A 23,627-nucleotide genomic window follows, 5' to 3' on the forward strand; every position below is an offset into this window, starting at 1 on the left:
TGCAACTCCAAACAAAAACACAGACCAAACAGAAGAGAAAAATATATTCTGGGTCAACCTTTGAGCAAAACTAACATATAATATGCTTCTTACATTCAGATCGGCTGAATAGTAAAAATGAATCCTTTGGTTCGGTTCCATCACTATGACAAATACATATTCAAGTTCTAAAACCAGCAAAGATAATCTAAATGTAATAATGCTTCACATAACATGAGATGCCGCTCACTGGCATGGAAGGTACTATGAAAAATTATCTTTAAAAGGTGTATCATCAGTTCAAAGTATAAGATTTATGCAACGTAGAAGGGAATATTTGTGTAGCAAACATTTGAAAACAGCTGTTGATCATTTGTGGGCACATCACAACTTCTGACTCTGTTATTTGAGCCGCATCAGAATTCCTTACTCTGGCATTCCATTTTGCATCAGCGACTGACCATTTGCACCATGTAATGTCCAATGTGTCAAGGCCACAAAGTCCAGTGATTCTATTTCTAGATGGGTAGCAACGAACCATGGTAACGTGCGCTATAAACAAAAGATAGTGTGTCCCTTGTAATGAAATACTTGTCTGATGTGTGAAACCAACCAATTAGGGAGGATTGAGTTAAACAAATAATCTTGCAGGAATATCTAGGCTGAATTCGATTTAGCCACTCAATGCGACATATGGGTGGGCAGCATGACATACTGTGGATGCTATCTCAACTGTCTTAAACTGTATGGAGGATCAAGTGACGAACAGGGAAAACATTTATTGTGTGCTGGTTACTTTGTTGAGCTAAATCAGGCAGTGTAGAAGAAAAGTCTCTACCGTATGAAGACAAATTAGAGCTTGTAAAATGCTCTTTTCTGTTTGTTTTTCCCCTTCCCCCCATTTCCCCGGAACTACTTTTGTACTATGTATTGATAATATGTTTTTCTTTTGACCAATAAAAAAAATTCTGAACTTAAATAAGAGCTTATAAATGCTCTAAAGACAGCTTGTGAATACTATGATCCCCCACACAAACCTAATATTCAATTTTCTGAACTTTTTAGAAAAAAGATTCTTTACGGAAATTACATTTTTCACACAAAATTGTGAATCGTTTTCTGATCCCACAAGATGACGCCTAACACATCAGCTATGTTTTTAAATCCCCAAAATATGCCAACTGATCTTCAAACACCTACATAAACATGCTAGAGCTGCATTGAAAAACCATTACTTTTCAGGCATGGCATTTGGCTCTGACATCTGAGAGACAAGTAGTAGATGACGATGAATTAACTCTTTAGAGCAATTGATCAGGAAATTTACCAGCATTTCCTTTACCTGCAAAGTTGATAGCAAAGAAAACAAATGCAAAGTGATGGTTACAGAAAGACAGGCATCCATATTTGAAATGATACCTTTACTATACCACAATGGTGTTCAATTACCTTACATATAAAATAACGTAATAACAGTGAACACATTTATTTTTCTTTTTGTAAATATCCTCAGATATAATTAACTTCCATATTACAAATCATTTATTTTTTAGCCATAAATGGCCTGAAAATGCATTTTCCACCGCAACAACCTGGCACCCAGAATCAGGCAACAAACATGCTTGCTGACCCTTACATAGATTAACTCTTATTTGGTGAGCACAGAGATCTTGGAAAGGAAAAACAATGTAGCCTCTATCTTAAAGAGTGGAAAGTAGCATTATTGTCCTTTACACATTATGCTTACAAACGTTAGGTGAAAGATTTTGGAGCAGAGAGACACCCCTTTCATTGGTATATTTCCGATAGATCTAGCAGATGACACTTGGAACAATTGAAGAGAATTGTTTTGATGTGCATTTTGTAATGAAAGGCATGAGCACTATAACCAAATATTAGTGAACATATCACACGAGCACGATAATAGAATATTAGTAAACATATCAGGAAGAAGAGCTAAGGTAAGGTAATGTAAGTGAAATACAGTAATGGTTTGTTGAGAGTCATACAATGAACGACAAATTCAGAATTCCAGTAGGCCATGCTATTTACACCGTAATTCAGTAAGAAAGAGGAACAGTTGGAAAAGGTTCATTTAAGGGACACAGAGTATTGTCTTAGATTCCTAATGAAGATAACATCTCTGGTAAAACTCTCAAATAACACCTATGCTCTTGTTGTCTAAAATTACACAAATTTCTGTTCACATGCTCAGACAGATGATCCTGAACATATCACATTTTAACACAAAATATTTTTAAAACCATATTTAGGGCGAAAGTCTACCAAGGTGTTGATAAAACTAGATATAAAAGGGTTTGGAATAATCCTGTCACAGTGTGGGCTAGACACATAAGGCCACTAATAAAGGGGAACAAGTAATCTGGATGTTCTATTTTTTTCTTAAAAACACACTATTTCCATTTGTATATATATGTAACATTACCTCACCCACACAGAAATTCACAGGAACTTAATACACCAAAATGTAATCTAATTTCTTACAAATACACTCCTCAATAATCGGATAATAAAACATTTTAAATAATGTACCACAATCCAGTTTAAAGGAATGTCAACTAGAAAGTGAAGACTCACCTCTACAGGAAACACCTCATTGGAAGTAACCACACCGGCACTGTTTACCTCATGGATGCCTGCCAAGAAAACACTCCTACCTCTTAGGCCTCATCTAAAGCACTCCTACTTTTGGACAGTGCTGCATTACTTTACACCAAGGATTGGGATTTATAAATCCTATACAGGGAGACAATTGCAGCAATGCCTACACTTACAACACAAGATCCCCACCTCCCTAAATTTGAAATCGAGAAATATATAATTCTGTAAACATTTAAGCAATAGTTCACAAGCTACCGATTTACAACTTTTCACAGTTCTTAATGTGTAGTGGTTCATGTTTATAATTGCATAGCAAAAGTAATGCAGTGAAAATATTGCTGTACTTCACAATTTAATAAACTGTTGATAACAAACAAATGCTCGTATATGAATCATTTTGAAATACCCTCTCTGTTTGGAAAGAAAGATTATGAAAGATTAGACGTAGCCTAGGCTGTGCTATCATGGAAAATGAATCGATATGGAGTACATTCGGTGCAGTGACGAGGAAGCATAAACTATGACTCTTTTACTCCTTATGTAGAAGAATCTGGCAAAAGACTCCTCATGTATTTGTTCTTATTCAATATTCGCTAGCTAGGCAAATGCTTGCCCAGGCAACAGGAGAAAATAAAAATATCTTACATAATCACATGAAGACCCCTGAAAAAATAGCCTTATTTTTGTATTTATTATTTGTTTTCCATATCAAACTCAGAAAACTGTTGCACAGAGTAGGGCGGGAATAACATAATATATTTAAATCATAGAACTCTTTGTGCAAGGTTTCTATAGGGTACAAAAGCCTATGATGTTGGAAGAGCAGTTTGAAACCAATGGCACCAGAGTGCATAGTGCTCGACATCGAGAGATCTGACTGAAGGGCCAATCACATGCGACCAGGAAGTGGGAGGAGACATTCCCATGGGGCTATCTAACCGGCGGCTACATTCGAACAGTTGCAAACTGCCAGACGAGGAGTGAGGGCGCTTAGGTGATTGATCCCAAAGTTTCTTTGAAGAAGTAATTGGGGAGTGGAATTTGGTCTTCCATTGGGAGAGGATTGCTAGTAATAAGAATGTAGATGTGTGGGTAGTGGGAGCTTGAGCACAAAATACAGACATGTGATGGAGACAACAACTCTATCTCCAAGAAGGCATAGTTGTGTATTATACAGAACAGTAGTGATAAACCAACATGAAAACCCTATTTTTGCTTTCTCGTTTTTCAATTATTCTGACACAAAATCAGAGTGTGACTATAAGAATATTGCCCCTCGTTAGTAGAAAAGGAGTGAAGAGCTAAAAATATCAGTAAGGTGTGTGTCTGGAGGCCACGAATGGGGTGCAGAACCACCTTGCTAATTATATGGGCACAGGGATACACAGTTGTGACCTAGACCTACCTAGGAGAGTGGGCCAGTATCAGGACTCATTAGGAGCCCATAGCTATATTCACCTATAGCGTGTCGGATGCACCCCTATACACAGGAGTTTGGTGGAAGTTTTAAGCAAGAGGCAAGTGGTCTATGTAGCTGTATATTAGGTAACAGAATAAAATGGTGTGGTGATTTTCTCACCTCGCCACAGATACCCACCCGATGATTCAGCTGGTCGGGATAAATCATACAGTTTTTGCATGGTATTATTGTAAGAATAATGTACTAGTTAGGGGTATTTCCCCACTTGTTTGATCCAGAAAGGATTAGGCAATCCTTAGGAATCCTTGAAATATTGGTCATGACAAAAGTATCTGTATTTTTTAGGAAGGCTGAAACATGTATACCGCGAGGAAAGATACTTGGGTAATTAGACCCCACATAGTTTCCGCATTTGTTTTTAACACTGCTAAGCCAATATTCTGATAATAAAGTTTGTTGCGGGTAAGCCCAGGCAGTCTTTCAACCATTTACTGCTAGGTTCCCTTGAAATATGTATAAGTGCACCCTGAAAGAGATCAGGTTGAGGCCCACGGTGGAAGTATAAGACTCAATTGTGAACACACTATGATGAAGCATGCCTTCAGGATTTCCTGAAGGCTGAGAGTTTTTTTTAGTAATAATCACTCATGTGTCTGTAACGCCCAGAAGGACTGGGCATCTAGGGGACCTCTTGTTTTAAAACTTACTCATTGCCAGTTAAGCAAAGGCCTTGCTCTGTTAGTTTTGTGAGTCCAAAGTCCAATCTAAAACTCCGATTACTCTGGGTAATGATGATCAAATGAATTTAGTCAAGAACCCTCAGAAACAATTAATAACTGATTAAAAATGGCTAATTTTGAGAGTAGGCTGGTGGTTGCACATGGGGGCCACTGACATTTTTTTGTGTGACTGGGGCTTAATTTTTCATCATATTTTGAACCAGATCGGGAGAAAGACCAGCAGAAAACGAAGAAAGGAAAAGTGAGAGAAGTATTGGGAAACATTACCACCAAGGGAAAGATATGGAAAAAATAATGCAAGGGTATGATAAAGAGACAGGAAGTGCAGGGTGGTGGTAGGAGGAGGCATGGATTAGAATAAAGACCAGGCAGCCTTGATAATTGGCAACCACATCTTTCTGCAGTGTTCTAGTGGGCTCCTAAGAAAATCTTAGAACCTTTGTGTTTTTTTATTTTATTTTGAACAAGTTAAGCACTGCAACAGAGGGCCAATGCCGCACAGCAAAAAATACATTGATCCCATAATCCCATACATTTGCACGAGCTAAACTAGTTGCTTACACAGGAGAAGAATCCATTTTAAATGCATGGAAGTGGTTCGCTTGCATTTGTGGGGGGCAGGGGGCTTCTGAATGTCACACACACGAGCGAAACTCCCAGCAAATACTTCCTTGGCCAAAATGTCTTAAATAGCCTTGGCTGCCCAGAAAATACAGACCACAAGACCGTGGTAAAACACTGAATGCAGTGAGTGAAATGAATGGGTCTGGCTTGAAGAAACAATTAAGTAGGAGTAACATTAGTGCAAATTATGAATCATATGCTCCCATAAACACCGCTTAGCTCTCTTGCAAGGCAGGTGTGATTCATCACAAGAACCCATTTTCGGAAACTTGCGCGCTCTCCACGGCGCCGCCTCATTATCGATTCTGGCCATGTAACAATGCAGGTTTGGGAGAGCTGGAGGACAGACGGATGGATCTTGAGGCGAGGGGGAGCCTCGCGCTGCTTAGCCGTTTTCAGCAAGGTTAGAAAGCCCGGAACGTATGCTCCACGCGGCTGCGTACTCGTAGCAAATAGTATCATCATCTAGAGTGCACTTGACCTGCGTCACCAGTTTTCCTGCCAACCATTGGCTGCGTGATGAAGACACAACTCAGTTATGTTATCGGGTGCGTTCCCGCGCCCCCAGGTGCCGATAACGCGCGTCTATTAATAGCACCTCAAAACCTAAATGAAGTGTCACTTGAAAGATTACGACGCGTGTCATTGGGAAGCCAAAGGTCATAAGCATCAACACCCCTCAAATATATATTAGGAACATGTACAAAAAAATCAATTTGGAAATAAATGCAAAATTGAGATTTACAGCCTGAGTACAGGAAAAAAGATGCGATGCCGAAAGGTTCGTTCATTCCATCAAAACCATACGAGCCAGGAAAGAGTAATTGCGACAACTCAAACATTTGAAATGACACAGCAGAAGGCATTCCAGCACGAGAGACACTGTACGAGTAAAACATCAATCGAACAAAGGCTTTTGTTCACCAAACAATAGAAGGGGCGTTTCCAAAGTCTGGGTACAAAATAAAAAAGAAAACGTTGACTACATTGTCATGACATTTTGTAGTAGGAAGTAAAGTTTTTTAATTGCAGCACTTAAAATTATCAGAAAAACCATATGAATTTATAACTATATTTCAGCTAGATTTGGTAGCTAAATACAGTTAAGCTCACCATGTAAGTTAAGGTAGGAGAGATGGCCAAAATAGCAAACGTAGGAAAATGACAGTCAACATGTTTTTTTTAAGCAGGGAAAACAACAAATCAGTCTGAAAAGAGAGCACGTTTGAATAGATCGGGTGTATCAGGTCCAGTGACTAAAGTTACCTGCTTTGGATTTTTTTTAAACAATTTTTGGGGGGTTTTCCTTAACAGCCATACAAACAGCCCCATGGGCATCATAGAGAAATAGCTGGGAAGGGGACACATATTACAATTATATACATCAGTATTCTTGCGGTTGTCCCAGAGCTGGCTGCAAGTCAAAAAGTTCTCCAAGTGGCCTCCAGAAGTGCTTCACCAATTAGCCCCAACATATTCCCATAGTTAGTCCAGCATACAGCTCGATTCGTCTCCAGGTACGTTACAATCCACTAAAATAAATTCAAATAAGAAACTCTCAATACCCATCCCACCCTCCTGATAAGTTACCTGCTTTGGATGTAGTAATTTTTGAGTAAACAAGATCGGATGAGATGAGATCTAATCCCAGGGGTAACAAGAAGCGCTGGCTGAATCAGCTCTGGTACCAAGTGTTGAGTGCACTGGACCTCTGGACAAATGTTAAAGGCTTCTTCAGTCCAGAAGTCAGGAAAGTCTTCAAATTGTATAAAAGCTACACCGCTAAGTAGTCCACAGCAAGGCACTACGTGGGTAAACACCGGATATCTACTCAGGTTTTTCCTAAGGTTAAAATTTAACAATCACTTTGCATGTTGTCTTCCCGTCCCAACACGAAGTTTTAACATAGTACAAAAATACGAATGGGGTACACACTAGATGAGAAAAAGGAGGGTGTAATGAACCAACATTCACCACTGTAATGCAATGTCCACCCACTGCCATGACACTATTCAACAGTCAGAGAATTCAAGCTATCGTAATGTTACAGAGTGGAGCGAACTACAGTAATCCTGGATTTATTCAGGTGCTGGATCTCCTCAGGCGCAACAGTTCATAGAACGGAAATTGTGTCTAAAGATGATACTGCGTCCCGGAGCAGAACCAATGTATACATCTATTGATCATGGAACTCCGACATGCTTTTGACCAAGGGAAAGAGAGGGCATTTTCATAAGTACTTAGATCCTGACCCATTAATAGTTCAATAACAAGGGAGTACCTCACACTTGTTAATCAGATCAATTTTCTTGCGGAGAGTCTCTCTATGCTGGGGGGTAGACCTGCGCCCACCACTAAACATTTGGGCTCCCCTTACTGCTCATTTGCTGACTGTAACCACTGTCTGATGTACTGTATTTCTCTTTTCAAAGTATACTCTGCCTTATATTGCCATGAATTGTGCCCTTTTTGTTTTTCCCTTTTGAGTATAATGTCATCTAATGCCTTTTTAGTGTATAACCTGATTGTGCTGGTCTATAAAGCCATGTCATGTTTTATTCGGAAGCAACAGCTAAATTGTACCTATGTACTCACTTTGTTTTTTTTGTTATGTTTGAAAACGAATAAAAAAAATAAAAAATATATTAAATTAAACAAAAAAACCCGATCAATTTTCTTAAGAAGGGATGTATTTCAGAAGCCTAAATACAAGCATTGACCAGATATCCTACTGTACCTATCACTTACAGCAAAAATGTGGGACATGACAGCTAGCTAGTTTTTGGTCACTGTAGGCAATGATGATGTGGACACACCGCGATTCATAGCATCCATGGGGAAACCTCTGTGTCAAAAGAATGCAGTTTTACTTTACACGTCCACAACCCCATAGATGGTTCACTTCATTACTGTATTAACATTAAGGTTAAGGCTAGCTTTGGTGCTTGCAAGATGTGCAAAACGATGAACTGGAAGGCGCACAGTGCCCCTTGGGAGGCAAAATGGAAAGTGGAATTGGTTCGTTGGGCGGGTTGTGAGTGTGCATTATTGTATAGTGAAATGAGGGAAGGAAGAGGCTCAATTGAAAAAGTTCAAGCATGGGATCATTTATTAGATTCCCTTAAAGATTTAGAAAAGAGTGATGATTCTGGGGAAGAAAATGGGTAAAAATGTAATTTGCAAAATAAATATGTGTTGTATACATACTGTTATGGGGTCTGGACGTAAGGGAGGGAAGTGGTAGTGGGGGTAGGTTGTTTAATAATGTTAAGCATGTCTTGATATAACTGCTAATAAAACTTTGTTTACAAAAAGGATACGGCTGCTGATTTCCTGGGGAGGTGTTTAGGTAGTTCATGGATTTCTTTCTTCTGCACGATTTGTGATATTCAAAGATATTAGACAAAGTTCCACAATCAGCTTCTAGTGAAATAGAACTTTATTTTTTTTTAGAATAACACCCAATTAGTCATGCAACCCTTTTATCTCTAGCTTTTGCCAGGCAACAGGATTTTAAACCATAGCCAGTGGGCAGTTGCTGGAGGAATTGATAGTTTCCTTTTCATTGTCTTTTATTTTAACACTGTGCCCTTTATCTGAAGTCACATGGACACCAGGAGGGTATTTTCCAATTTGAATCCCTGTAAGTCGCTCAGATTCACTCAAAGTCTTCTTGTGATGGGAAAACACTGGAGGACAAGGTGAGAGGCAAGCTTCATTTGAGTCTGCGATTGCGGTCGAGGTTCACTGACACTTTTTTGGTGGCTGGAACTTGATTTTCCATCAAAAGACTTTGACTCAGAACAAGACAGAGAACGACAGAAAAGGGGAAAGGAAGAGAATGCGAGAAAAACAGTGATAAAGGGAGAAAGTAGGGATGAAAATGAATCTACTAGAGTGAGGAAATGAGGCAGGGATGGTATGGTGCTGGATGAAAGAGTTGTGAGAAGGAATTAAGACAGCCTTGGTATTACTCAGCTCCAACATTCGTCAGGCTTGTCACGAGCATCTGGGAAAAGGTTTGGTCACTGGCACTGACTATTTTGTAAATAAAGCTCTGTACCATTAATTTTCCTTGGTCAAGTATTGTAAAGTTATGTATGTTTTCTGTCGGTACTCCACAATAATCCAATGTTTATCTCCTCCTCCTTTGTGATTATCAGGAAGAAAACCTATACGAATCCACAGGTCTCCACCAAGTGACTCCAGTAGTTGTGCAGAATGTGCTGCTACTGTGGTACTCGGAACATGCCTGACAGAACCTCATGCGCCCCTGTAATGGCATTTAATGCCCGGTGCGATCTCATATTGCCCATGTACAGCGCCATCCAGGCACCCACTATCCCTTTTTTTTCAGGGGCAGCATCATATTCCAAGTCAAAGATTATGGCAGGTGCCACCTCAGATGCCCTAGTACAGACTCACGTGCCCTGGGGCAGTCAAACACATGAATATATTACAATGAAATGCCGAATGCAGACTCAAATGCCAGGCACAAGCGTGAATTCCAAATGATGCACATTAAATGTTTCAGTGATAGTCATCACATACGCAATTTCTTGCCGGGTACACACACCATAGATCACAGGTTCAAGACTAAATGTATATGAATAGCGTGATAGAGCCCAGCCCTATCTGCCCGAATCCAGCCTCATATACAAGATACAGCTTTGCGATCTATTCACACATACATGTGTTCAGCAAGATTGCATGATATACAGCATGATATATTCGGAGTGTCTCATGTGTGCGAGTCAAGCACGGTCTCATATGCACAGATGCAGCCATATGAGCCCAGGCAAGTCTCATGCCAGTAAGCCTCATAGGCGTAATGGTCAGAGCTGCTGACTTTAGAACTGGGGAAACAGGCTTAAGTCTCTGCCTTGGCTCAATATTCTGTGATTCTGGGTAAATCACTTAATCTCCCTGTGCCTACCACAAATGATTGTGTCCTTATGCGATGTAACTGGTGCTCATGTAAAGCGCTCCAGTACCTTCTGGTCGACTATGCACTATATGGAATAGCAAAAAATATATATATCAACTGCCACACGTCCCTATCTTGCTTTAAGGTTGATGGCTCTTTTGGCCCAGATATCACTGCTATATAGTTTCCCCTCGCTATAGAGCACTGCATGCAGACTCACCATACTGGGTTCACAAATGGATGGTAGATGCAAAACTGATTGTGCTGAACCAATAATGGAGCTGGAATGGGAAAGGCTTCTGCTCATATAGTCAAGGTAAGTTTCCATTAACTCTCAATTCAAGTTTATGCAGCCCAACATCTTGCAAAGGCTACACATAATGTCCACAGTGCATCACAAAATATACCTTGATCACTTACCTGGTTTCCAGGAGGTATAGGCAAGAGAGCTCAGATTTTTAGCACATAATATTGCTGTCCTGGGTGGGGAATAGGTTATAGAATGAGGTGATGTCCAGATTGCAGTTTAGCAGGTCGAATGTTTTCACTAGAACCCAAAAGTTCTTATTATGCTATTCTACCAATAACGAACAGTGGCAAAAATTAAACACAAGTTTACTATTTTAGGTCTCTTATTAGCCAAAAGGTGAATTGCAATACACTGGCTACAGACCCATAGCTCAATTTTGGGTAGTTGGCTCAAAGATGTGTCAAAGTGGAATCTAGCAGAGAAAACACACATATTGAATTCCAAGAGCGATGAAGAGTGGCGGGAAGATTTAAAAGGAGGGAATCTGTGCACTCGCTCCTATATCACCTGACACTAGGCTGCAGAATGTATAATGTACTGAGCTACTTTCTAAAATAACAATACTGCACCACTGTTGATATGTAATGGGATGGATAGCAACGCTTGGAGAGAGACACAACATTGAATGAGAAGGGAGAAGATTCATCTCACAGTTTCTCAATTGCTATGTAGAGTTTGGAAAACCAGAAGACCACCAACATGAGAGCTATCTACAAGTGTATTTTGTTATGTAATAATATAAAGCAATGTAAAGAAACATTGTTTAAAAAAATCAATGTCACATGCTTGTCTCCAGCACAGATTGTTAAAGCCTCTTTAAGATGTACTGATGCTGACACTAAGCATGCACTCAACATCTGTTGCTGTCTGTCTTTCTGCTTTGCTTACAAGCCACAACAGAACGAGAAAAATGGGATCACAACCACTTGCAAGTCATGCACGAAGACAGAGTCGGACTGGCATATAGGGCGCTCAGGCAGTGCCCAATGGGCTGGTCTGGTAGGTCAATGTGCGTGCCGGTTTTTGGCTGTTTGTGGGCCGTTTTTAGGTCGAGCCTGGGCAGCACATGCGCTGCTCTGCGTGCCATGCTGTATTGGAGCATGGAATAGAAGCCCCGCCCACTTTCCACCTATATTTGTCATTGGCTTGTGTCAGTGTCCTTCGTAAATGCTGGCTTCTGATTTATTATTAGGTTTGTTAGTCCCTCCTTAATACAGCCTTGTCTTCATTCGTAACCTCCCATGAGGACTGGCCCTTTTACTTTGGTTGTTACACATTGAGTCTTTTTTAGTCTGTAAGCGCTATTTTCTTTAAATAGTTTCTCCTACTGCAGGCACAACATGCTTTCCTGCAACATTGAACGAGCCGTGCAAGCTTTCACTTTCTAAGCATCCCAGGACAATGGCGGACGCTTTGAATATGTCTCGCATTTACAAGAGTTTGAGCTATTGGCATTGTACATGATAATGCCTTTTATTTATGTGATCATTATCAAAACATATAAATAAAAGGCATTGTCATTTACAATGCCAATAGCTTAAACTCTTGCAAATGCGAGACCTATTGCATTACAAATGGTTGTTTAGTGTTTATTTCCCAGATATTAAAACAACCATTGCCAGCAGGAAGCTCAAATCCATGCAGTCGTCCATACCTTGCAAAACACTTATACAGCATGTCTTAACAAGTTCAAACTGTCTTCATTTGCAATATGCAAGTGCTGCAAGTATGCTCAAACGTCTCCTTATCTACTCCCATCGATGAATGATATTCACAGAGGAACTAGCACAACCTGTGACAGATGGTAGGAAGGCAGAAGATTGTGTACACATTTACAGACAGCCACCCAAGTGGCCATCAAGTCAAGACACTCGCCACACCAAAAATTATAGATTGAGCAGGCTGCACACTGCACAAACAGCATTTAGCCCTATATGGCAAAAGAGGAATTAAAAAAGGCAGTGTAAGCATTTAAAAGATAAGGGGAATGGAGTGTGTGGGCAAAGACTATACTCTAGCTTACTAACCAAGTGATCACATTTTGTAAACCAGGAACCAGTGGTGGCAGCCCCATCATACGAGTTTCACACACAACTGCCCAGAGAAAGAATCATGTTCCTTTTCTTACCCAACACTCCAACACTAGTGATTCTGCTACTGAAGAACAAATCTCAACATTCGTTTAAGAGGGTTATCTAAAGTTTGATTTAGAGTTTATTGGGTTATCCGAAGATCTACTTCCTTATTTCCTTGCTGACAACATCACAAGGACCTTTGAGTGGCAAGATCAAGATGCACAACCAAGCTATGCAAGCAAGGAAGAAAAAGAAGAAGGTGCTAGGAAGACGAACAACATACAAGACCCGATGACAGTAATAGGAACAGCACTTTCCCAATCCCTAGAAAAAGATGGCTGGCAATGAAGAGTTAAAAGAGGTCATTCTACAGCCGAAACCTAGAGACTGGAGAAAGAAAGCATCTAAACGGCCCATGTTTGAATTCATAGTTGAATCATAGAAAAAGAAATATAGGTCATGAGGGAGGATTCTTAGAGTGAAAGAAAGCATCTAACACACAACAGCCTTGATCATGCATTGGCGATGCGACCCACACAACCACGTAGCCTGAACAATAAAGCATTGCATAGATCTTTAAATCTGCAAAGTCGGGGAAAGCACTACTCCTACAATATTCGTCATTGAGATCGGCACCGTGGCATACAGAACACAAGTTTCGCAGTACAGTTAACCTAAGACCACAAACCGTTGCAGTGACTTTCCAAAGCAATGATGAACAGGTTCCACTGCAGCACGAATCGGATTAGTTCACGAGACTGGCAATTCCAGATACTATAGCACACTCCACAACCACAAAGGACCCACATTGATATGACACAACACCGACTAAGATGGGACACAGCAGCGGCCTGACACTGGTTCAGCAGCAGCCCAGAAGCTGTTCATAGTAGCCCATCAGCAGCTCCACAACTTTCGGGAACACCCTTAGCTGCCACAAAGAAGTGTACTCAGTGCTCCCAAAAAGATGGACCTACAAGTGTCCACAAGGAGGTAGGGAAGCCTGTCCAATCACCAGCACCACAGAAGCATATCCCAAGCCTACATATTCAACGCCAATTAGAGAATTCCCGAATTGCTGAACAAGAGACAACCAGCGAAGGACTGCTTCTCTGACAAATCACATCTCTGGTGCAGCATCAGTTAAAGGTAAGAAGTTATTAACACCAGCAGTGCCTGGCAACACACATCTGCCTAAAACTACACTATATCTATGACCTGTATAAAGCAAGTGAGCAGTCTGACTCCAGGAAAGAACAACCAGTGGGTTCACCTACACTTAGATGCAATACACTGCTCTCTCACTGGTGGATTCACCAACACGTAACTGCAACAAACTGCTCCCTCCCCTGCAGTGTGATCAAATTTTCCAGCACCGAAGTGTTGCATTTGGCATTAGGAAGCAGATTTAGTAAAAACCTTCACAGAAAGACACTGATACCACATTTCTGGAAACATCCTTGAACTCTGATCCAAAGCCGGGTTACTGAAATATAGAAGGAAAAAATACTCAAGTAATTGTTACTTAATGTTACCAGTAATGGTCCACCACTAACTTCTAGTGGCAGTCTAGAACTATGTATTATTGCTATTGTTTGGTGACATTATTTTGTTTTATCTACATCGAACAAGCTTATCATCTGTTAGTTTTCAGAAAGAAGTTTATACACATGTCTTCAGTGCAAAGGATTATTCTCCCCGTTACCTTGGTGCTGGCACACAATCATGCCCCATCTCTGAAAATAAAACCAGACTCCAACTCTCATCTGCTAAGGAAAGACATGGCACCTACCCTTCACAAAATCATACTGAACAAGTTACAAAATAATTTTAAAAATCGTCCTACCAAAAAGGACTTAAGAGGATAACCATTGTTGAACCTGGCCCTTTTTGCAGGGTTTCCCCCAAACTTTTTGCATTCTTCCACCTAATTTTCTGACCCTCTTTTTCTTGGCTTTAGGACTTTGCGGACTTCACTACTATAATCAGTGCCTAAGTAAATGTGCTCTCACCCCTACAACATTGAATGATTGGTTTGCACCTGTATGTCCTATTTAATTTACTTCTAAGTCCATTGTAAGGTGGTATACCATATACCCAGGGCCTGTAAATTTAATGCTACTAGTGGGCCTGCAGTGCAGATTGTGCCACCCACAGAAGTAGCCTTTCAAACCTGCCTCAGGACCGCCACTGAAGGGCCTCCATGCGCAGTTTACTTCCCCAGTGACTTTGCCTTTAAACTTGCCAAGCCTAAAACTCCCCTTTTACTACATATAAGTCACCCCTAAGGTAGACCATAGGTATCCCTACGAGTAGGGTGCTATGTCGTTAAAAGGCAGATCATGTGCTGCTAATGACTGGCCTGTCCTGAGAGTGACAAACAGCCTATTTTGTTTCTCACTACTGTGAGGTCTGCACCTCTCATAGGCTAGCATTAAGAATTCTCTTAAAGATACTTAAGCGGTAATTCTTCATCTGAAAGAAGCAGCGCTGCCATGTCTGTTATGTTTGCAATAGTGGTAAGGCCTGCTTACTGGAGTGGGTGGCTTTTTCATTTCAATTGTAGAAATGGCTCTTTTAGAAAGTGGGCATTTCTGTGTGCTTATCCTACTATGACCTAGATGTAGGTAATAGCAAATTACCGAATGGTAAATACCGAATTTTACCGATTCGGTATTCACTATTCGGTAATTGCTATGTAGGTAAAAAAAAATAGGTAAAAAGACCGAATCGGTAAGAATCGGTAATTACCGATTCGGTAATTACCGAATCGGTATTTGCCATTGATTCCTAAGGGCCTTGAAGCCCATAGGATTCAATAGCAAATACCAATTTGGTAACTACAGAATCGGTAAAATTACCGATTTTACAAGGGGGACAGGGTGTCACTTTGACACCCTGTTGCACCCCTGTTACTGGCTTGTGTGCCATGTGACACACATACATGCCCTTAGGGCATGTCTGTGTGCCACATGGCACATGTGTACATGCACATCTGTGCATGTACACTGGAATTCGTTATTTACCATGTAATAGTATTACATGGTAAATAACGAATCAGTAATGGCCTGTGGCACTGTTTCCAGTGCCACCTACATCTGTATTTACCGATTCGGTATATTTACCGATTCGGTATTTTACAGAATCGGTAAATTTACTGACTCGGTAAATATACCGATTATGTAAATAAAATGCAACCTACATGTCAATTCCCAGATACCGGTCGGTAACGGCTGAAATCGGCCGTTACCGACCGGTAATTGGCGACCTACATCGGGCCCTATGTGCTTTGCAGCCTGGCTCCAATCCGCGTCTAGGGCAGAGTGACAGTTACAATTGGAGCATACTTTCCAGGCAGCCATCCCACAGGAAGTGGTGCTAGGTGCATCTCCATACTGAATGGTCTTCCTGGGCTGTGAGAGAAGGAGATGGATACACTTTTATTTGTATAGCCAGTTCCCTGCTCTCACACAAAGGGCTTGTTTACCCCCTACTGATGTTTGGAGCCAGGGCTGGGAGGTTAAAGGAGGTGCTGCTCCCTTCTAGGTTTTCTTTTGAAGTCACATCTATATCAAAGACATTCTGAGTAGAAGTACTGGGGCCCTGACCCCATATTGTCAGAGCACTTTTGGAACTGTGACTGAACTTCTGTCAGAAGGACTGCCTGTGCTGCACAAAGGACTCAACTGAACTGCTCTTCATGTGTTGCCCTGCTGCCTGCTAAGGGCTAGGTGGCTTAAAGGACTCACTGTATTGCTTGTCTGTTTGTTTTCTTTTGCTTTCCTGCTGCCAGCTGCCCCCCTGACTGTGGTCCCCCAAAGCACTAGGGCACTTCCAAGAGGAACCACCACTTGAGCCATTATCCTCATTGTGCTTTGGCCTGCCTGCTTGCCTTGTGCCCCTAGTGTTCTCCAGGGGCTCGTTGGCTGGCCCCTTCCCTATTCTGCTGGGCTCTCATGGGCTTAAAAGAGTTCACTGGCGTCGAAATCTGCAATATGGCCCTGAATCCAGCAATTCTGACCTTGGAATCTCAGCATTGTAGAGGCCCTCTTATGGTACAAAGAGAGTAGGGGGTGTGTTGCCTCCACCGCTGATCGTAGCACTGCAGGAAGCTCTAGGGTCACAGCCCTATCAACAGTGTGCGTGGAGTTCTTTCTATTTTTTTCCCTTGCAGAGAGCAGCATTATTGCTCCTGTCCAGCCGCTCTGAGGGAAACCCCGTGTGAGGCTCTTCCTACTGTGAGCCGTAGCGCAGGGGAGATGAGTCTGCGCAGAGGGCTCATGCCGTTTGCTCTCTTCCCCCAGCAGAAGCCTGTCTGTAACCAGCACCGAGGAGTGCGGTCGCGCCACTCAGCTGAGGGCACGGCGCGGCACGTCACAGAAGGCTCTCACCACAGCAGGTGCTGGTGATAAGCCAGGCTCACAGCAGCTGGACCACGCAAATGCGGGCAGCTGCCTCTTCAATCCTGTACCCGGGGACGAGTATGGTTTCGCCACTCCCTGATACAGCATGGGTGCCCCCCCGCTTAAGCCTGCAGGGGCTTGCTCCTTCCGTGTGTCTGAATTTCCCAAACTGCCTGGTATGTCTCCACGTTGCTCGGACCCGAGAGGTCTTGGGGTTTGGTTCGCATGCAACTGAGTTGCCAAGATGATGCAGGAATACCTCTGGGTAATGGTTCATTGGTAACAGAGTTACGAGTGCAGGTGAAGCTCCGTGTGTACCTGCACAATTTTTCATGCCCTTAAACTTGAAAAGTATTGGGCATATCGTTATTGCCTTAAGCTGTCCTGACCAAACGTAACGTGTTACGTGTAATAGGCACACAGGTCTGAGACGTTTTAAGGCATGTGTTTAGTAATCACACTAGAAGAGAGTGTTTTAAGTTGTTTATTGAAAGGCTACATGGTAAGAGGAGGTCGACAGGACCGACTCCAACAACAGCTCCAACTCCTCCGAACATCATTCTATCGGTTGCTAGGTGACATAACACATTCTAGAAATAAAGTTACATTGAAGCATTAAGGGTACACAGTCCAGGAAAGATTACAGGATACAACATATCTTTCCTTCTTCTAAAAAAAAAGAAACGAAGAAAAAGAAAACACTACACACTAAAGTCTATATCTGGCAGGTTTAACAACTGACCTGGAACTCCGCCTAACATCAACTTGGTCAACACGAGAAGGGACGGCGACCCCACCCAAAGGAACAGGTTCTTTGGTGTGAACTTTCACCACCCTGTTGAGGTTCCATCAATTAACCCCCATAATTTTGACAGCATTGTCAACAAGTTTGACCACTTTGACAGGCTCGCCAAATTTGCTGTCACCCTTTTTAGTGTGAACAGGAGATGTGACTTTGATCATGTCTCCAACCTCAAGTTGAGGAACTTTTACAGCCCTTTTGGTGTCATACCATTCCTTTTGTTTGGTTTGAGAACAAGACATATTTTCTTTAACCATCGGCATCAATTGTGACACATCAGATTCAGACTTGACCCATTTAGTCATCCAATCAGGCCTGAAACTGGTATTAGCCTTACTCCCTCTCACCAACTCAAATTGAGAAGTCTTCGTGGAGGAGTGGGGCGTCGTCCTGTAGAAACACACCATACTGTCAAGAGCCCTTTGAACATCATGATTCCCCGCTCTGGCCCACCTGACACTCCCCCACCACCCGATTCATCCTTTCCACCAAGACCATTGGTCTAAGGGTGATTTAATGAACTTTTCTTGTGTTTGACACTAGATTCCAAAAGGAAAGATTGAAATTCATGACTAATGAACTGTTTACAATTATCCGAAACCAAGACTTCCGGAAAACCCTCTCTCAACCATACTTCCATCAAAAATTGGATAATACACTTGGCATTGGCTTCTCTCACTAGCTTGACCTCAGGCCATTTGGATGCATAATCCATGAGGACCAAAATGTAATGGAAACTACCTGGACGAATGTCATATGGCCCCATGACATCGACGGCAAGTTTCAACCATGGACCCTGTGGACATTAATTCGGCATCAAAGGAGGAACAGACACCTTAAAACTTTTGTCTGCAGCACCACACACACAACACCCCAAAACTACATCATCAACCTCAGTATCCATACTCGCCCACCAACAAGTGTCCCGATAGGGACGTTTCGTAAGAGAAGAACCAAGATGACCCTCATGAGCATTTTTTTAAATATCTTGGTGGAAAACATGAGGCGGAACAAATTAATCAGCTCTAAGAAAGAAACTATCTTCTAAAGAAAGTTTACTTTCCATCTTCCAGAATGGCTGAATAAGTGAAGAGAGAGTTTTTTCCCTAGGCCATCCATTCCTCACATAAGAACACACTTCTTGTAGCACACAATCAGCCTCTACAGCTTGCATCCACTCGCTTTCCGAACAAAGATTCAAACTAGGTATTTCTAACACCGCTACCAAACAATCGTCACAATCCTCATTGGAAAAATCGAGGAGTTAGACATCTTCAAGATCATCTGACTTAACAGGAAACCGAGACAAAAAAATCAGCTCTCCCATTCCTTCCCCCTAAAACGTGCTTAACATCAAATTGATACTGGAGAAGTCTTGTGACTATATGCAATATCCCAGGAGTACAACATTTGCTCATGCTGCCACCCAGAATACTGACCAAAGGCTTATGGTTAGTTTGCAAAAGAAAACGTCTTCCCCAAATATAAGGGCAACATTTTGCAATGGCCCAAGTGCAAACCAGTAACTCTCTCACTATAACAGAATATTGAAGCTCGACTGCCCTCAATACCCTAGAAGCAAACCCAGCAGTATTCTCCAAACAATCCTCTGACTGAGTCAACATGGCGCCCAAACCCACCTGGCTGGCATCAACTGTGACACAGCAGGGAACACTTGGATCAAAGGGCTTCAAAGCAGAACTGTTTTTCAAGGCAGACTTAATTGTATTATGAGCCGTAACACACTCACCACACCATTCAAGCTTCAACCCCTTTTTTAAAAGGTTGCTGATGGGTCGCAAAATAAATGCAAAATTGGGAATGAATCTGGAATAATACTCACACAAGCCAAGGAGGGACTTAACACCTGACTTGTCCACAGCAACAGGAGCATCAACAATGGCTCCCAACAATCCACTTTTGGGACTGACTCCATCACGCAAAATTACATGTCCCAAATATTCCACCTCCGAACATAAAAATTCACACTACTCCTCTTACAAAACCACACCATTCTTTTTGAAAAGTGTCAGAACTTCGTGAAGTACAGTGTCATTGCGAATACCGTCTTTACCAAAAATAAGGACATCATCTTGAAAAACTAAGACTCCGTCGACCTCTTTGAGAATGTTCCCCATAATTCTCTGAAACACTAATGCCGCTAGCGCCAGCTCAAAAGGCATACGAAAATATCGAAAGGTGCCTACGGGTGAAACAAATTCGGTCAAGTGACGAGATTCAGGATCTATCTCCACCAGATGGTATGCACTGGCTAGATTTAGTTTTGTGAAAAAACAGGCACCTTTGGTGGATGAAAGCAAATCACTGATCTTGGGGAGGGGATGAGAGTCTACCCAAATTTCCTTGTTTAACGATCTCAAATCCACACAGACCAGAAGATCCCCTCCCTTTTTCCTGGCCACCACCACGGGAGAAAGCCACAAAGAAGACTTTGTGGGCTCAATGATACCTTTCGAACACAGACTTTTCAATTCTTTCTCTAGGTCTTCTCTAAGACTAAAAGGTACTCCTCTGAGCTTGTGCTCAACTGGAATTGCTCAATCCTTCAGAATTATTTTGTTTAAATCATTTAATTTTACCTAAACCACTTCCAAAAAACTTCAGGAAATGTGTCTTTCCAGACGTGACCTTCCTCTTCGTTACCAACGACTTAGACTTGTTCCTTCGCACCAGGCTTCAGAATCATGCCAAAAAGGCCTTGGTGAAACCACCCTAAAATGTTTAGACCTTTGACTGCAACATACACCTTCCCCTTGATTCTCCTCCCTGTAAACCTCAATTCTTCCTTTTCCGCCCTTCATGTGGCACAGGTACCCGATCAGGTGGAGATAAAGTTTGCAAACAAACCATTCCAGGTTTCTTCATAGAGCTTTTGTGTAATCTTGGTGATTTTAGCTCCTGAATCCACCATCAGTTTAATGGTGTGACAACTTGCATCAATGTCTACGATAGGATCAATACAGGATGAAGGATCAGTTTCACCACCCCATGAGGACCATGAATTTTAACATCCTCATTATTTGTGACTAATGATATGACCTCAGAATCATCATCAGACTAGATCACACAAACATTAGGTTTCTTTAAACCTCTCTTTTTTTGGCAAACTTTAGCAAAGTGGCCCATCTTTTTGTAATAATTGCACATTGCATTATTGGCAGGATACCTAAATCCCTCGAGATGTGGAGGATTACCACATCTCAGACACATGTTGCCACCATTCACCTTATTGGAACCAAATATTTCAGGTTTAGACTTTGAAGGGACATTAGTAGAACTAAAATTGGACAAACTAGCAAATCAATACATGGCCAAAGCAGACACTTTGGGCTCATACTTAAAACAAAGACAAAGCACCAGCACTGACCCTTTTACAAAACAACAATCCAAGAATACTCTAACCCAGCCTCTCCGTTCCCTCCAACACATTTCACACAATGAATTAATGGGCCTGGTCAAAGCAAGCACACCTCACGTCAGCCCTTCTGGCCCGTGTTTACCACAAGCCTTCAAGACAATTCTTCTAACAACCTGTGCTGCCACTTCAGGAAGTAGAATCATCAACAACTCCTTAACTACCGGCATATTTCCAGAAGAACTCAAAAAGTCATACATATGCCCATTACTAAAGAAAACAAACTTGGACGCGCTGAACCCTGACAACTACAGACCGATTACAAATGGACCTTACTGATAGAAGGATCAGCGTTCGCCCAGATGTCTCAATTCATTGAAACTTTCAGACTTCCAAACGGGATTCCGTCCAGGAAGATGCACGGAATCTGCCTTCCTTGCTGTCTAGGATCACCTCGAGAACACAGTTGACCGCAACGGGGTTGCTGCGCTACTTCTATTGGACCCCTCATCTTCCTTTGACACGGTTGACCATGACACTCTGATACAAAGACTCTATGAAGCCAGCATAGAGGGGACTGCTCTAGAATGGATCGCATCCTGCCTTTGCAACAGAACTAATGTCATCCATACCTCACCTTTCTCGTCCAAACCGTACTCCACGAAAGCATGAGTCCCTCAAGGCTCCATCATCTTGCTCATGCTTTTCAACATCTACATGAAGTCATTACAGGTACTGATCAATCAATTTCACCTCATGTGCTATAGCTGTGCTGATGGCACGCAAATAATCCTTCAACTGGAAAGCTCCAAAGACATTGGAAACGCACCAATTTTCAGTTGACTCAGAGCTGTGGATCAAGTGATGACGTGGAGCCATCTCAAATTGAATGCTTCCAAAACAGAAATACTCATGTATGGAAATTGGAAACATTATGACCCGCTCACCGACTGGCCTGATGATCTGGGAGCACCACCTAAAGTATCAAAGGAAGTAAGAAACCTTGGAATGACCATGGACTCCAAGCTATTGATGAATGCCCAAGTGGACAAACTAGCAAGATCAAGATTTGTTTATATAAAAACTCTGTGACGAATCTTCCCCTATTTGGGATTTCCACACAAGGTCCAAGTAGCCATCGCCCTTGTTCTGTCCAAACTCGATTACACCAATAGCCTCTATCATGGATCACATTTAGCAACCATGAAAAGACCACAACGGGTTGAGAACTCGGCTGCCAGGCCAATCTTACATATAAAACCACAAGACCAAATCTCCCCTGCCTTGAAAGCCCTGCATTGACTTCCATTGATAATAAGACACTATTAGACTTTTAGACACTATTAGAGTATTGCAAACCTTCCACTAATAAAATGATCCGACAAACTATACCACACCAACATCGGTGAAATTAAAGGCCTTCGTAAGAAATCCCCTCCCATTACAAATATTTACCTTTACTATTAAATGCAATCTTCTGCATGCTCTATTCACTGTTACAAACATAAAAAAAAGAATCCAATGAATATGCTAAACTACAGAGAATGACGAGGGATATTTAGTTTAACAGCTGGTTATGGCACAATAAAGAATTAAACAAAACCATCAAACAACCATTCTGAGGATTCTGGATTCCTTAAGGAACTACGTGTCTTAACCAATAAACATTCTACTAATGATTGCGTAGGAGATTCCGGTACCCTCTAAGCATAACCCACTGGTGCAGGGTAATCTGCTACATCCAAACATTGGACTTAAATTGCAGGTACAACAACATAAAAGTTTAGTCAAACAATTTCCCTGGACTATAATCACATATATCCTGAACTGGAAATCCCCAAGACTGACCTCCAATAAAGACTATCTCAGGATGTACATCAACAAACCACCATGAAACATGTAATCTATCATATGTCCACACTTGCCATTTAGAACTCAGCCACAACCCCCTTTCCTTCATCTATTAAGTCTTGCCCTCTTGTTCTGCAAGCATAGATTCTTAACTTGCACGATTTTATGTAATTTATTGGCTGCTTTTTAATTATGCTTATGTACCTTACTGCTATTTTTGCACTTGTTTTGTACGGTGACAGACGAATAAAGATGATTCTGAACTTTCAGCAAAAAAATGAACCACCCCCGCTGACTGAATGTTCTCACTTTACCCTTTCCATAACTGTATACTATCACAACCCTGATCTAACCTATGCTCGTAACTATCACTGTGTTTGGTATTCTGTTGACTTTTGTCCTGGAAACCAATTTAATTGAGCATATAAAAAACTTCACAACATATTGAACGCAGAAGAGAAGATGCCTATGTAGAGAGACCTAAACTAGCCAGTACCG

At 41.7% G+C, this 23,627-nt stretch overlaps 1 protein-coding gene across 9 annotated transcripts in view; it reads right to left on the reverse strand.

The window, feature by feature from the left end:
- The window catches only part of ANK3 (ankyrin 3), a 2,005,091-nt gene that overhangs the window by 615,464 nt on the left and 1,366,000 nt on the right, over window positions 1-23,627 (reverse strand). The window lies entirely within an intron of this gene.

Source organism: Lissotriton vulgaris, chromosome 5 (assembly GCF_964263255.1).
Source record: "Lissotriton vulgaris chromosome 5, aLisVul1.2, whole genome shotgun sequence".
NCBI classification, from domain to species: Eukaryota; Metazoa; Chordata; class Amphibia; order Caudata; family Salamandridae; genus Lissotriton; species Lissotriton vulgaris.